The sequence below is a fragment of the Lynx rufus genome, unplaced genomic scaffold (genome assembly GCF_022079265.1).
Source record: "Lynx rufus isolate CCGP_SWC_20201006 ecotype Redwood Valley unplaced genomic scaffold, mLynRuf1.p SCAF_1, whole genome shotgun sequence".
Lineage (NCBI taxonomy): Eukaryota > Metazoa > Chordata > Mammalia > Carnivora > Felidae > Lynx > Lynx rufus.
The window spans coordinates 43,958,574-43,973,438 of record NW_025814823.1 but is presented as its reverse complement, the minus strand read 5'-3'; the positions used below and the strand labels follow the sequence as shown (position 1 = coordinate 43,973,438).

Here is a 14,865-nt window from a genome sequence, read left to right as displayed (position 1 = left end):
TTTATATGACTTTTAATGAGATGCTGCAGCCAAGGCAAATATGACATTGAATGATACAGAACTCTTATCACTGTACTGTTTATCTTTGGCCTGGGGCACTTGGACATTTTTGTTGCAACATCAAATTATTCCCTTTTCATACAACACACACACACACACACACACACACACACACTGAACATGCACATTTTGTCTGGTTTGGCTTTAAAAAGAAACATTAATATTCAGTGTTGGCTGTTTTTACTTATGTTGGATAGATACCATATTTCAAGGAAAAAATATAATACCACATTATCAGGTGCTGAAACAAATAAATATTGGTATATCACATTAAACAACAGATTTTACTTCACAAAAGATGATTTTTTCCTTTCATCCTGAGGCTGTTGTAGAATTTTACTCACAACGTTGTAAAATATCTTTTCTTGTGGGCATTATATATTTTCTTCTATAAAAATGATTATGGGATGTTTCTATTTTATTTTATTATAGTTATTAATATTTTAATATTACAATGAACAAAATAAAATACGGATTAATTATAATGAAATTTTGGGGGGAAAACAATTCAGTTTTATATATAATTAGTTATACCAAAACAAGTGCAAATTGAACATTGTTTAAATTTCAGAGAATATTGTAGTTACTCTACTATTGTTTCTTTGATATACTATTGTTTCTTTGATATTGATTATTATACTATTGTTTCTTTGATAATTTACTGAGATTATAATATATATTCAAAATCTAATGTGAAATTATACTCTAAACACAGTCCAGTTTTTTGACCTTTGATAGGATAACTTTTCATTTATCATCAAACTTGTTTCCTAGAAGCCTAGATTGGCCTTCCAATATTGGTTGTGATTTCTTTTTCCTTTGAATAATCCAAGTTTATTTTTATTAATTAAATAATGCAATATCAGAATTCTAGTGCTGACAAAGATGAAGTGAACCTCCCAGTGTCTCATTTCCCCACAGATACAATTGAAAGCGCTGGACAGACTCCAAAAATCATCTATATGAGGACTGTGAAAAATCAATTCAGGCAGATTAAAAATGAAGTCAAAACTGAAGAGAGTCCTATATAGCAGTGAAGATTTTTGTTTTTGTTGCTGTTTTCTCCAGCTTTGACCCAATGTTGGGCCCGAGTCTTGGAATTGGTCAGAAGCATGTATAGCAAAATATCTAGGGGAAACTATCTCTCTTTAGAGCAATGGAAAATTTGACTCTTATCAGCAGGAATGAGGGAGGAGTTTCTTTTAGTGGTTTAATTGGTGTTTACTTGTTTAGCCTTTATATGACAGCTCCAGTCAAGGATCTATACTTCTGGGATGTCAGTGACTGAGAAGTCACCAGAAACCTCAAGAGAAGTCTTAGGATAGAGGAAGGGGATGCTATTGGTCCAAAAAGAAGGGAGAATTCACCATTGTTCCTTTCGTTTATCTCACTGCATTACCACAAGAGAACTACGGTCCAACAGTAAATACTGCACAGAAGTATAGTCATAGTATATTACACTTACCACAGTATTTCAAGAATGGAGTATACTAATACCAATGCCAAAAAAGTAATATGGAAAACATATTATTTTATCCCTTTATATAAATAAATATTACAATAAAATATTTGAACTTGAATCTACTCCCATTCTCTTCAACACTATTCCCATTATAATTCTTTATTTTTAGGTTTTATTTATTTATTTATTTAGAGAGACAGTGCACAGCAGGTGAAGGGCAGAGAGAAGGAGAGAGGGAATCTCAAGCAGGCTCCACATGGTCAGCACAGAGCCCAATGCGGGGCTTGAGCCCATGAATCATAAGATCATGACCTGAGCTGATATGAGGAGTCGGATGCTTCACCAATTGAGTCATCCAGGCGCCCCTATTCCTCTTATAATTCTGTGTAGTAATAATATTATTACTATATAAATGCTACCAATACTTGACATCTCAGTTCCTTGAACTTTTTTTCTCTAGTGTTCTTATCTTTTATACAATCTCAGGTATCCATTCCTGTGTTTACACCTTAGGTGTCAGCAATCTCTCACAATTTTCATTCTAGCCACTCCAAACTCTGAATACTGCATCTTATGGTTAAAACTCACTTATTCTGATATATCAACCACTAAAATATATAACCCTATCTGAAACTTTTATATGAATTTAAGTCCCAAGTCCCTTTAATTTCATTTTACTATTTTGAGTAAACCAAAATCCAGTCCTAGACTATTCCATGCTTAACCCATATAGGTTAATGTGGCTGGAGTAAAATGCAAAGCCATTGTAATGAACAAACTGTAAATTCACAATAACTAACAAGTTGTGTCCTAATGTTTTACTAGAATCTCCCTAGCCCCTTTACTATCTTACCTCTCTGTATTATCCCACTTAGATATTTTTGGGGGATTATCTTCTTCCCTTACGTCTCTACTGAGTTTTTTTCCACTGATGACCTTGCCACCTATTTTACACAGAAATGAAACATTCAGGAGACAACATTTGCAAGCCCCATTCATTACATCTATCTATCTGCATCTGAGGCCACACTGACTTCTCTCTTGATACTTTATTTCTCCAAATTATCTATATTTCTGGAAAAAATCTTTACCATCACGTGTACATAAAAATTGCATCTCCTTTATGCAACTCCAAGAATTAATATTGACAATTCTCCAGTTTGCCTCCTGCAACATTGTTTTATTCACTCTACTTGCACTTCTCACTATTATTCAATAAATGTTGTTTCCTTTTCAATTTTTTGCTAGTTTTCTTGAGGAATGATAGACAAAAGTTGTATAAATTTAGGCTGTACAACATGATTCGTTAAGGTATAGGTCATCAGTGACATTACTACTGTTAAACTCTGTTGAACTACTGTCAAGTCTCAGTTCCCCTCATTCTTGACCCATCAGCTGTCTTTTAACACAGTTGAACGTAAATATTGGGACCTTTCTGATAAATGACATGAAATAAATTTGTCTTCCTATATTTATTCAACTACTGTTCTTATTTGCTACAATACACAGTGTCTTTATTTTGATGAACATTAGTAAAATGATTCAATAGGGAAAACATCAGTATTACTTAAAATACCCTTGAAATAAATGTTAACAGAATTATGTAGTGTGAGTGTACATAAATATTACTCAGTGCATTGGTTCTTTGTTGATTTTATACTCAAGGCACATTGTTGATTACTAAGGTTCTCTGGAAAGAGAAAAGGTGTTAAAGAATGGCTTTTAATAATTGGAAAAATATTTAATAGTTATCACTTGGATGTCCTTCAACATTAAGTCAATTAAATAGCAAAAAAAAATGTTTTTTACTATGTTGCTCATGTTCTTGCGTGTATTTAAAGCTCATGTTCTTGTGACCTTGAAAACACAAACTTAATATCACATAATACCTGAATAGTGGATATTCTGACCAAAAAAAGCACTACAATTTAATGTCAGCATATTTCCTGAGATTATAGTGAATATATGACTGTACTACAAGTCTTCACAAAATATTATTGGAACACATCACTGTAGTTTACGTATGCAGCTAGACATACTTTCCATATACTCTAGACAATAGTATATTATCTGATTGCTTTATAATATCATACTTGTTGGTAAAATAAAAAAGCATCTGAAGTTCAGGACTATAAAATCAAGGTTTTCAAATTTTTATTTTATGTTGCACATTGTAAAATACAAGATCTATCTATCATCTATCTATCTATCTATCTATCATCTATCATCTATCATTTATCTCTATTTTTTCCATGTATATAAACATGTAAACGTTCTGTATACTTCTACAATGGAAATCTCATATATTTGATGAATATTTCACAATACACAGTTCCTGATTTTAATGCAAAAGAATTCATAACAACTTATTAGTGATTTTGAAATAACCAAACCACTGGAAAAAATATTACATAACTCTTATTATCATGGGTAGAACTATGTGTCATGCTGCATAAAAGAATTATTGAAGAATGTCACCAGATGCACTCCGAGAGAATGCATAGCCTTAATTTTAGGTTTTCGTTTTTAATCTAATGCATGATACTAAAAAATGTGCAGAACAATAAAGCCAAAATGTGGGGACAGTCTTAGTAAAGGAAATAAGTGGAGATACTACAGTATAGTGATATAAAACAAAAGGTAGAAAAAATGTTTCATTAAACAGTATCCCATAAGAGAAAATGTATCTTAACAATAAATAATGGATATAATATAATCTCAGGAAACAAACTTAATTCCTTTATATTTATAAACTCAGTTGAATATCTTCCTTTCCTAAATAGTGAAAATTCTATCATGAACTGCTATTGGCATTTCTGAACCTTCACTGTTATAAACTAAATACTAACAATACATTTGTTGATTCAATAATTTGTGTAACAAATATATATTCAATGTCTCATATGCACTATGATATCTGCTAGACTCTAATTATTAAAAATAAGAAAAAAATAATAAAAGCAGGAAAAAATATATTCCCCAAGTTCAAAGTACTTTAGTCTCAATCCGAGGCCAAATCTATATTAAGGTTCACATCAGTCTTTATATTAATTCCTTTCTAGGAAATTGTTCATTACTTATTATGAAATACATAATTCCAGGCAATAAATATCTTTTCAAAAATTTACAATTTAGTAACAACATATTTCTAAATCTTTATTAATATACCTTGTTGTTACTTTTAAAAAATAATGTTCTCAGTTTCATAAAATTGACTTATTTATACCTTTTAAAAGCCTAAATGGAATGCTGCTAGAAATACTAATTTACATACATTGATGTAAACTAGCAAAACACGTTGAATTTCTCTTATACAACAAAGAAATTCAGAAAACCACTCTATTAAAAAAAACAAAAAAACAAAAAAAACAAAACTGCTCCTGTGAAATTTTATCCAGCTTCATTAGGCTCAGATATAGGGATTTGAACCTAAACCTTTGAACTTTTGTTTACTTAATTTCACATAAGTTGATTTCTTAGCACTTGAAGTTATGCCACTCCAGCCATTGTAATCAGCCCGATACACAGTTTCATTTTGTGTTTTTCTTTCCTTAGGAGATTACTTGCAACTGAAACTCATTTCTTACTTGATAGTGGATATTACTGAATCATTCTTTAAAAAATGTGTCCTGGGGCGCCTGGGTGGCGCAGTCGGTTAAGCGTCCGACTTCAGCCAGGTCACGATCTCGCGGTCCGTGAGTTCGAGCCCCGCGTCGGTCTCTGGGCTGATGGCTCGGAGCCTGGAGCCTGTTTCCGATTCTGTGTCTCCCTCTCTGCCCCTCCCCTGTTCATGCTCTGTCTCTCTCTGTCCCAAAAATAAATAAAAAAAAGTTGAAAAAAAAAAAATGTGTCCTGAGATATAGAGTAACAGCCTCAGGTTCTTTGGTCTTTAACAATCCTTTTCCTTTTTTGTTAAAATATCAACTTCTAAAAGACTTATATTTTAGAGAGCAACGATTTTGTATGTACCACAATGTATGTATGTCTGTTAATGAGCTGTAGGAATTTTTAAACTCTCTTTTGGGTATCATCATGGAGAGGATTAAAGTACTTAATATACATGTGTTAAGTCTTTCTAATACCAAATCTATCCTAAATATATTAAGAAAACATAAAAAGCATGTTTGAGTACCAAAGAGCTTTTTTGATATAAAGAGTGACATGTCAAAGTAACATTTGAGATGCTAGCTCACAGACAATATTTTTTAATGAAAAGAGATCTTTAAAGAGAATATTAATTTCTGAATATGTATCTTTCAGTTTGATATCCGTATAGGGCCTGGACAATTCTATTAAGTGATTATTATGCAGATTAAATTGTGTCATAATTTACTTCCACTTTCTTAATATTAGTACATGTCTAAAGTAAAAATCAATAAAAGTTTTAATGTTAATCCGATTTAAATAGTCAATATAAAAATATTTCGACATAAAGTGTGGATTATTTTACTCTTTGAGACAAATTATGTGGTTTAGAAAGAGGAAAACAATGATTTATAGTTTAACCAGAAGAGTGATTACAGATTTCTAGACTAAAAACTTAATGTGTGTGAAAGTAGAAGTTTTTCCACAAAGATCTGGAACAAAGTAAGAATGTACCTTGTCACTATAACTTTTCAACATTGTACTAGAAGTACAAGATAATGAAATAAGACACAAAAAGACAATAAAAAGTATGATAATAGAGGTGGAAGAAATAAAACTGTCTTTGTTTACAGATGGCATGATTTCCCAGTAGAACATCCAAAAGGATCAACAACAAAAATCTCTTTTAACTAAATTGTTTATTACTTTGCTAAATAGCAAAGTTGCAAGATACAGGGTTAAAACACAAAATATACAAAAGTCAACCAACTTTCCTATATACTAGGAATGAACAAATGGAATTTGAGGGGTTTTTTGGAAAATACCACTAACATTAGCGCTCAAAAAATGTAACAACTAGGTATAAATCTAACAAAGTATGTACAAGATATACGTGGAAGAGAATTACAAAACTCTGGTGAATGATAATCAAAGAGGAACTAAATAGATGGAGATATAGCCCATGTTCATGGATGACAAGGCTCACTATTGTCAAGATGTCATCTTTCCAACTTGATACATAGATTCAATAAATCTCATTCAAAATATCAGTAAGTTGTTTTGCGGATTGGAATAAGCTGATTCTAAAGGTTATGTGGAGAGGTAAAAGACTCAGAATAGGCAACAGCAACTGAAAAAGAACGAAGTTGGAGGATAGACATTACCCAACTTCAAGACTATACATAAAGTGTGGCATGTGTGCAGAAATAGTGGTGAAAGAATTGATAAGTAGATCAATGGAAAGAATATGAAATTAAGAAATAGCCCCACATAAATAAAGTCACTGATACATGGTAAAGGAGCAAGGCTATATAATGGAGAAAAGGCAATCTTTTCAACATATAAGGCTGGAACAAGTAGACTTTTACATGTAAAAAATAAATAAATCTAGACACAGACCTTACACCCTTAACAACATTAAATAATAATGGAAAATAGACCTAAATGTAAAATGTAAAACTGTAAAAATCCTAGAAGTAGCATAGAATAAAACTTAGATGACTTTGGGTATGGTGATACAACAACAAAGGATTGGTCCATGAAAGAAATAAATGATAAATTGGACTTAATTAAAAAAAAATCGGCTCTGCAAAAAACACTGTTGAGAGAATGAAAAGCCAAGCCACAAAATGGGAGAAAAGTGATTGCAAAAGACACATCTGATAAAGGACTATTATCCAAAATATACACAGAACTCTTAAAAGTCAACAATAGGAAAACAAACAACTCACTTAAAAAATGGAAAAAAGACCTTAACAGACACTTCATGAAAACAAAACAAAACAAAACAAAACAAAACAAATGATAAATAAGCACATGAAGATGCTCCAGTATTACATCCTTAGGGAATGCAAATTAAGACAATGAGATACACTACATATCTATTAGAATAGCAAAAATTCAGAATGCTGACAACACAAAATGCAGGTGAAGATGTAAAACAGTAAAACTCTTATTCATTGCTGGTGGGAATACAGAATGCTACAGCTATTTTGCAAGACTGTTGGACATCTTCTTATAGAATTAAACATACTCTTACAATCTGATCCAGCTCACACTCTTTGCTATCACCCAAGGAGTTGAAAACTTCTGTCCACACAAAACCTGCATGTGGATGTGTATGGAAGCTTGATTCATAATTGCTATGCTGCCTGCACCATTCAGGCCATGATTTCCATCACCTTTATATTTGGCAGAACTGTGGTCCTAAGCCTAAGAAGTCTTCTGAATATGCTTGCATTTTTTAGTAAAACCTACACAGAGCAGATCAAGCAAATATCATAGGTAGTGAGACATCAACATGAGCTTCAAACATGGTCTGCCAGTTTTTGAACGTGGAGCACATTTTGTCATAGGTAATATCTACATCGTGGAAATTGGTTGGATTTTTATTATTTTATTTTATTTTATTATTTTATTTTATTTTATTTTATTTTATTTTATTTTATTTTATTTTGTTTTTTTTTATTTTTGCCTGGAAATCCTCAGTAATTGGTTTGAATCTTCTAAATAAAATAAAATCTCATCATTTTGAAAATCAGTATGTCTCATTTCAAAAACAAAAACAAAAACAAAAAAACAATCCTTGGGCAATCAGATCCAATTTTGTTTTTTTTGAGTACTTGGGACTAGTGTTTTTCCAATATTTCTTAAATTGAACATAGCTGATGCTTTCATTCCATACCAATCTTAGGAAATAATGAATTCCTTTCTTCTTGGATTCCTTTTTGTCCCCTTTTGTAAGGCACTTACAAAACTCAGATATTACTTTTTAAGATTCATGCATTAGTAAGTTCACTATGGTACTCTGAATAAAGTATCAGAAAACAATACTTAATTTTTATGTCGTGCTACAATTCAAATAACAGCAGTATTTTCTATTACTTGGTAATTTTAAGGCAAATATATGAAAAATATGTATTATTTTCCTTTGTGATGGGCAGTTCTTTAACACAAAGCATGATGTCTTTTATGGGTTTAATTATTTATTCTATTTATCTATTTATTAATAACTTTAAATTTTATTTTATTCTTAGTGTATCCTTTCATTTACATTTTGGGCATTTAAATAATATATTTCTCCGTTCCATGTTATTCTAATTAGTTGTTTATTTATATTGTTTATTACACATTTCTGGCTGTTGTGCACATTCATCACTTTTCTGTACTCTAATTAATTTTACTTTTGATTTATTAAGTTCTCTGAGGATAATTAGAATGTTTTTGCCTGAAAATAAAATAAACCATGTTTCAAAATTTTTTAAACTCTAAGGAAAATATACTATATCTCTTAAGAATTCTAGATAATTAGTGAAGTTCAAGTTGATTGATTCACTGACGCAAAGATTTCATCAAGAGACCAAGTTGTTCCTATCCCAACATTATTAGTGGTCCTTTCTTTCCCTACACAATTGCAAAATGACAAGGGCAATTCTAACCATTACAAGCAGAATCAGTGGCATTATGACCAAAAAAAATGCATGCTTTCTTACAGCTTTTCTTAGCATTTTATTGGCCAGAACTGGCACATGTCCATTCTGCAACAAATAAGTGGCAAAAGAAATGGAAATACTTAATATTAATTCCACCCCTGAAACTGGTTGTGAAGTCAATTATTTTGAAGCACAGAGTTTCTTGAGGAAGTGAAAAATAGCTGAAGCATGTGCTATCATGATAAATACTAGATGTTTAGTAGGTAATCAATATTATCTAAAATATTTTCTTTTCCTATTATTATTTTGCTATTCTGTTTCTCAATTTTTCTGTTAAATGATTAATTGATATAAACTATATGTGTATATATCTCTACTTGTAAAATTATTTTTATAACCTCTTAGATATTGCATTTCTTGTGTTTTGCAGTAAGTGCTGCTTTAACTACTTAATGCTTTGCAAATTTATTAGGTCTATTTAATTTCTAATTTGTAAAAATTATTCTAGATTTTGTGACCTAATACAAAATATAGTCTATGTCAGGAATGTCTCAGAAGTGATTGAGACAAAGGATTCATTTCTCTTTCTCCAAAGACAATGATGTATTATGCAGATTCCATTGTAATGGTGACTGATTGGGAAAGTCCAGTTTCTGTCCTATTTAGTTCCAGTGCTATTCTATCTCCTAACCTCAGGTGGAATCCATCCTGTCTGCTCTTCAGCAAAGGTAAGTATGATCCTAAATAAACTGGCAATTGGACCATCCACAAGCAGGAGCTCAGCACTCTCCTAGCTTTGTAGTGTTGCGGATCCTCTGAAAACAGCAATTTCTTCCTTTATCCCTAGCACACACTGTATTCCCATCTTTAGGACCTCCAGCGTACTTAATAACACATCCTCTACAATTTTCCTTTATAATATATTTAACTACAATTGGGGCCACAGAAAATTCTGGATATACTACTATGCCACTCTGGAGTTTGGTAGAACTTAAGCATTATTTGAGAGTAAGAGTTTTCTCACAACTCACCTTACATCAATACACTTATACCAATGGGACTAAGTTGCTACACCACGATAACCAGGGAGAATTTGCTAAATTTTGCTGATTACCTGAGCCTCACTCACCTAGAATCAAGGTGCAAATTCTCTTTTCCCCGAAGTAATAGTTTGTAGGAGGGCGCTTTAGTGGCCTCTGAGTCTCATACTCAAGCCAAATACTAACAAGAACTAGTGCCCACATGTTCATATCTTACTATGTTATAGTTTCTGAAAACCAATTTATGTCTCCAATCTTTGAAGATAATATTTTGTAACCATGCGAAACACAATATTGTATTGTGCCTTTTTATAGGTATGTTTAATCATTTCTGTTTTAAACTTGGATGGTGACTTTCAAAGCTAAGATATGCACCATATTTGTTTTCTGACAACACTAACCAGGAAAAACTGCAGTTTCATGTCTCACATCTATAATAACTTTGTTCAGAAGGAAGAGTGGGAGGAAAAAAAAAGAAGATAAAAAAGAGATAAAGAAAATATCACATAATTATCCCACAACATTCTTCTTTGCATTAATATAAAATTAAGTATCATGGGACACCTGGGTAGCTCAGTCAGTTGAGCGTCCGACTTAGGCTCAGGTCATGCTCTCGCGGTCCGTGAGTTCAAGCCCCGTGTCGGGCTCTGTGCTGACCACTCAGAGCCTGGAGCCTGTTTCAGATTCTGTGTCTCCCTCTCTCTCTGACCTTCCCCCATTCATGTTCTGTCTCTCTCTGTCTCAAAAATAAATAAACGTTAAAAAAATTTTAAAAAAATAAATAAAATTAAGTATCAATGATCCATGTTTAAGGATAAATATTTTATTATTTAAAAAAATTTAATGTGTATTCATTTTTGAGAGAGACAGAGACAGAGTGCGAGCAGGGGAGGGGCTCTGAGCTGTCAGCACAGGGCCGTACTCGGAACTTGAACCCATGAACCATGAGATCTTGACCTGAGCCAAAGTTGGCCACTCAACTGACTGAGTCACCCAGGCATCCTTGGATAAATATTTTAAAAGTAAATAATATACCCAGAATTTTTCCTGAGAAATATCCCCTCAGCTCAAGAAATGAGCTACTCCTGAAACCAATATTGCACTGTATGTTAACTAAAATTTAAATTAAAAAAAAAAAGAAAGTACGACCCCCAAACTGTTTAGGAGGAGAGAAAGTTTGAAAGGTAAGTGAGCATATGCACAGGGATTAGTTATTCTGTCTGTACCATGCCCCCATGGTTGACTCCTGTACCTGGATTTTGAGGTGGCAGTAGAATTATGACCTACTTTTAGGGGTTCTTGCGAACCAAAAAATCAGAGAAACCTGTTTTATGGCAGTTATGAAGGAGACCTAGATTTCTTAGCGTTTCACAGAAGATATTGCTAGAAACTAAACGCAAGCATTCACTATAAGTGCTACAGTAATTACAGTACCAATGACACATTCACACTGATGAAGATCAAGAACAGAAGGTAATGTATGAAAACGAGATAATGTTGAATGGGTAGCATAGGAAGCCTCTTCCACCATAGTTAATGTCTAGTAGAGTCTCTGAGACTTTGAAGGATAATATCTGGTGAATGCAGTCAAGAACACTGAAATCCAAAACTAACTGAACCCTTTGAACACACAGACATGTCCCCCTCCACCTTGCCGGAGGATGGCAGCACCACTTTCATGCCTGAAAACTGTTTAGCATCTCAGGTGAACCCATGTCTGAAACCAACACATGGCAGGTTCAGGATACCTTCTCCTGTTGTGGCAAAAATAACAACAAAAAGCAACAACAACAACAACATAATCGATTAACACTAAATTTACATGGCCTGACTTGGAAAGAGTGTGCTTTAATAAATAACCCAGTCCATAATTTTCTAAAAAGCTCTTCTTTTTTTCCAAAGTGTGTCTAGTTGTCTTGCAGGACCTTAAATGAAGCAGTGACTATAATATTTATCCTGAAGAACTTTAACATTTTTTGAGACTAATTATGGCATTAAATAGGAAAATCTGTCAGAATTCAATTTTCAGGCTTAATCCTTGAATCATATCATTTAATCCACAGACTGAACTTGCCAGATATAAGCCAATAATTCTGAAATCAATTTTATTCTGAAGTCAGCTATTTCCATCCACAAACTCATCATTTCAAGGCATTTGCTTTGCTCTCTGGAAAGCTCATCTCTCCCCCACTCACAGCTGTCCCTGAGCTGCTTGCTCAGAGGCCTTCTCTGATCCGCCTTCTCTAAAACAGCTATTACTATCAGCCTTTATTCCCTTGAATCTCTTATCTAATTTTTTATAGCACTTATACCCAACTACTCTTGTTTTATATTGTTTGTTCTCCTCACTTAATTATAACTTCTGTGAGAACCATTTTGCATGTTTCATGGACCTTCAACTCTTATACTCAATGGCTAATCAATAAATATTTTTATTTAATAAATCTCTGCTTGAGCATTTCATTTGTTTCTCAAAGTAGCAATGTTCTAAAAAGGATCTAAGACCTTTTTTGTAAAAAGAAAAAAAAATGTCTGGTGTTCCTCAATTCAGAAAAAATTAGTAGTTCTTCAAAGTTGACCATCCAGAAACTAAGGAATTTACCTCAAAATTTCCATCTTTCTAAATTTATACTCATCTACCAACTTTTAGAAATTTTATTTCCTAGTGTTCATCTGCTTGCCCACACTACAGCTAAGCAACCTAGTAATTTATAATACACTCAGTAAATACAGCAATATTGAGATGATGCACAGTGGAGTTTTACCCTTCCCAACTTAAAATTCTTCAGATAGAGTCCACAACATAAATATATGTGTCACATGATATAGCCATGACCATCTTATCTAACCTCATTTTGTGACAATGATGTCCTCTGTTCTATGATTCACTCTTTTTAAGTTTCTTTGTGGTCTTTGATATTGATGTTCTCATCCAGTTTTCAACCTCCCCATATGTTGTATATCTAAAATGCTTACTCCCTCCTATCCAAATCTTCACTCATTCAGTTCCTGTTTTCCTTCTGGTTCAGCTTAAAAGACACTTTCTCTTTGCACAATTACAAATATATGATTAATTATATGTAGTATTCTCTTTAGTGTCTGTTTTTCCTACTTTAATAAGACACAGAAAGTTTTTTCTTTGTTCTCTAATCTTTGGTGAGTGGTAATTACAGTGTAGGTAGGAAATGCTCAATAGTTCTTTATATTGTTACTAATCAACAGAAAATGTGTGTTGGGAGTCCTGAATTATTCAACTATGGCAACTGCATTTATTAAAATAAAATCTATTGCTCTTAATAGTCACCTCACTTTTGGCATTAAGATTTCTTACATTTATCAGTCTTTCTTTTCCAGAATAATGTACTTACAGTCATCTGTATTATTAACATAAAATATGTGGTGTAAAATACCTTGGAAATTAAGTATGTGATTTCTTTGCGTGGGTGATGGGCATTTGAGAGAGCAATAAACTGCATCTTCTATGCTGCCTTGGGAAAAAATGGAACTTTAACTAGAAATATGAAGCTATGTGATAAAAAGAAATGTTTACCAGCTGAACAACAAAAACATCAACATTTGTGTATGTAATATAATATGTCTTCAGAAAAAGCCACACAATATATTTTGGCAATAATATAAATATATAAAAGAGTAAGTCTATAAACAAAATTCACACTTAGATATTTCTTCATGAGGACCCTAAAGCAGAGCAAAATTGAGAGATATTTTAAAAATTAACATAAAGTGGGGTGCCTGGGTGGCTCAGTCGGTTAAGCATCTGACTTCAGCTTAGGTCAGGATCTCATGGTCCATGGGTTCAAGCCCTGTGCCAGTCTCTGTGCTGACAGCTCATAGCCTGGAAGCTGCTTTGGGTTCTGTGTTTTCTTCTCTCTCTACCCCTCCCCCGTTCCCATTCTGTCTCTGTCTCTCTCAAAACTAAATTAACATTAAATTTTTTTAATTAACATAAAGTGATTTATACTTTCATTTATTAAAATTAATATAATTTGGTGATTATATGACAAGCCAAAAATGTCAACAAATATTGATCACGGTCCTTCACCTGCATAAAGCACAGATATACTAGTTTGTTAATATGTGACTGAGACATAATCAAAATGACACTGAAAGGGTTAGTGAGAAAGGCCTGTGACTGTAAGGGATTAAATATCTCCATATTTCAGACAATATCACAACTTCAGTTTAACATAAAAAGTGCTGATTCATGAATAATTTACAATATTCAGAGCGATACAACAGCAGTGTTTCCAGATCACTGTAAATCTAAAGTGAACTATTTTAACCTAATGAGGATAACTTAATCTGCCTGAAAAGGGTATTTATGGTGTGCTGTCATAATTCCATAACTCAAAAAGAAATATGATCCTTTCAACAGTCCTCTTTTTATTGTATCAAATCACATTATACTTTAATCAATTATGAGTTTTAGACCTTCTCACATTCTGACATGTATTGTGATTAGATGTTTGTATATTCTTCTCTCTGAGTAAATTGTGAGCAACTTAAGGAATTGAACTGTATCTTACCCATTTTTCACATCACAGAGTACTTAAAAAAACATTTTTATTTAACTTATTTATTTATCTTGAGAGACAGAGAGAAAGAGCAGGGGAGTGGCAGAGAGAAAGGGAGAGAGAGAATCCCAAGCAAGTTCTGCACTGTCAGCGTGGAGTCCCATGCAGGGCTCAAACTCACATACCTTGAGATCATGATCTGAGCCGAAACCAAGAGTGGGATGCTTAACCGACTAAGCCACCCAGGCACC

The 14,865-nt window shown here is 32.9% G+C and overlaps 1 pseudogene; it reads right to left on the bottom strand.

Moving 5' to 3' along the window:
* Positions 1-7,819: 7,819 nt before the first annotated feature.
* LOC124508562 (40S ribosomal protein S3a-like) lies at positions 7,820-11,610 on the bottom strand (annotated as a pseudogene).
* Between the last annotated feature and the right edge of the window lie 3,255 nt (positions 11,611-14,865).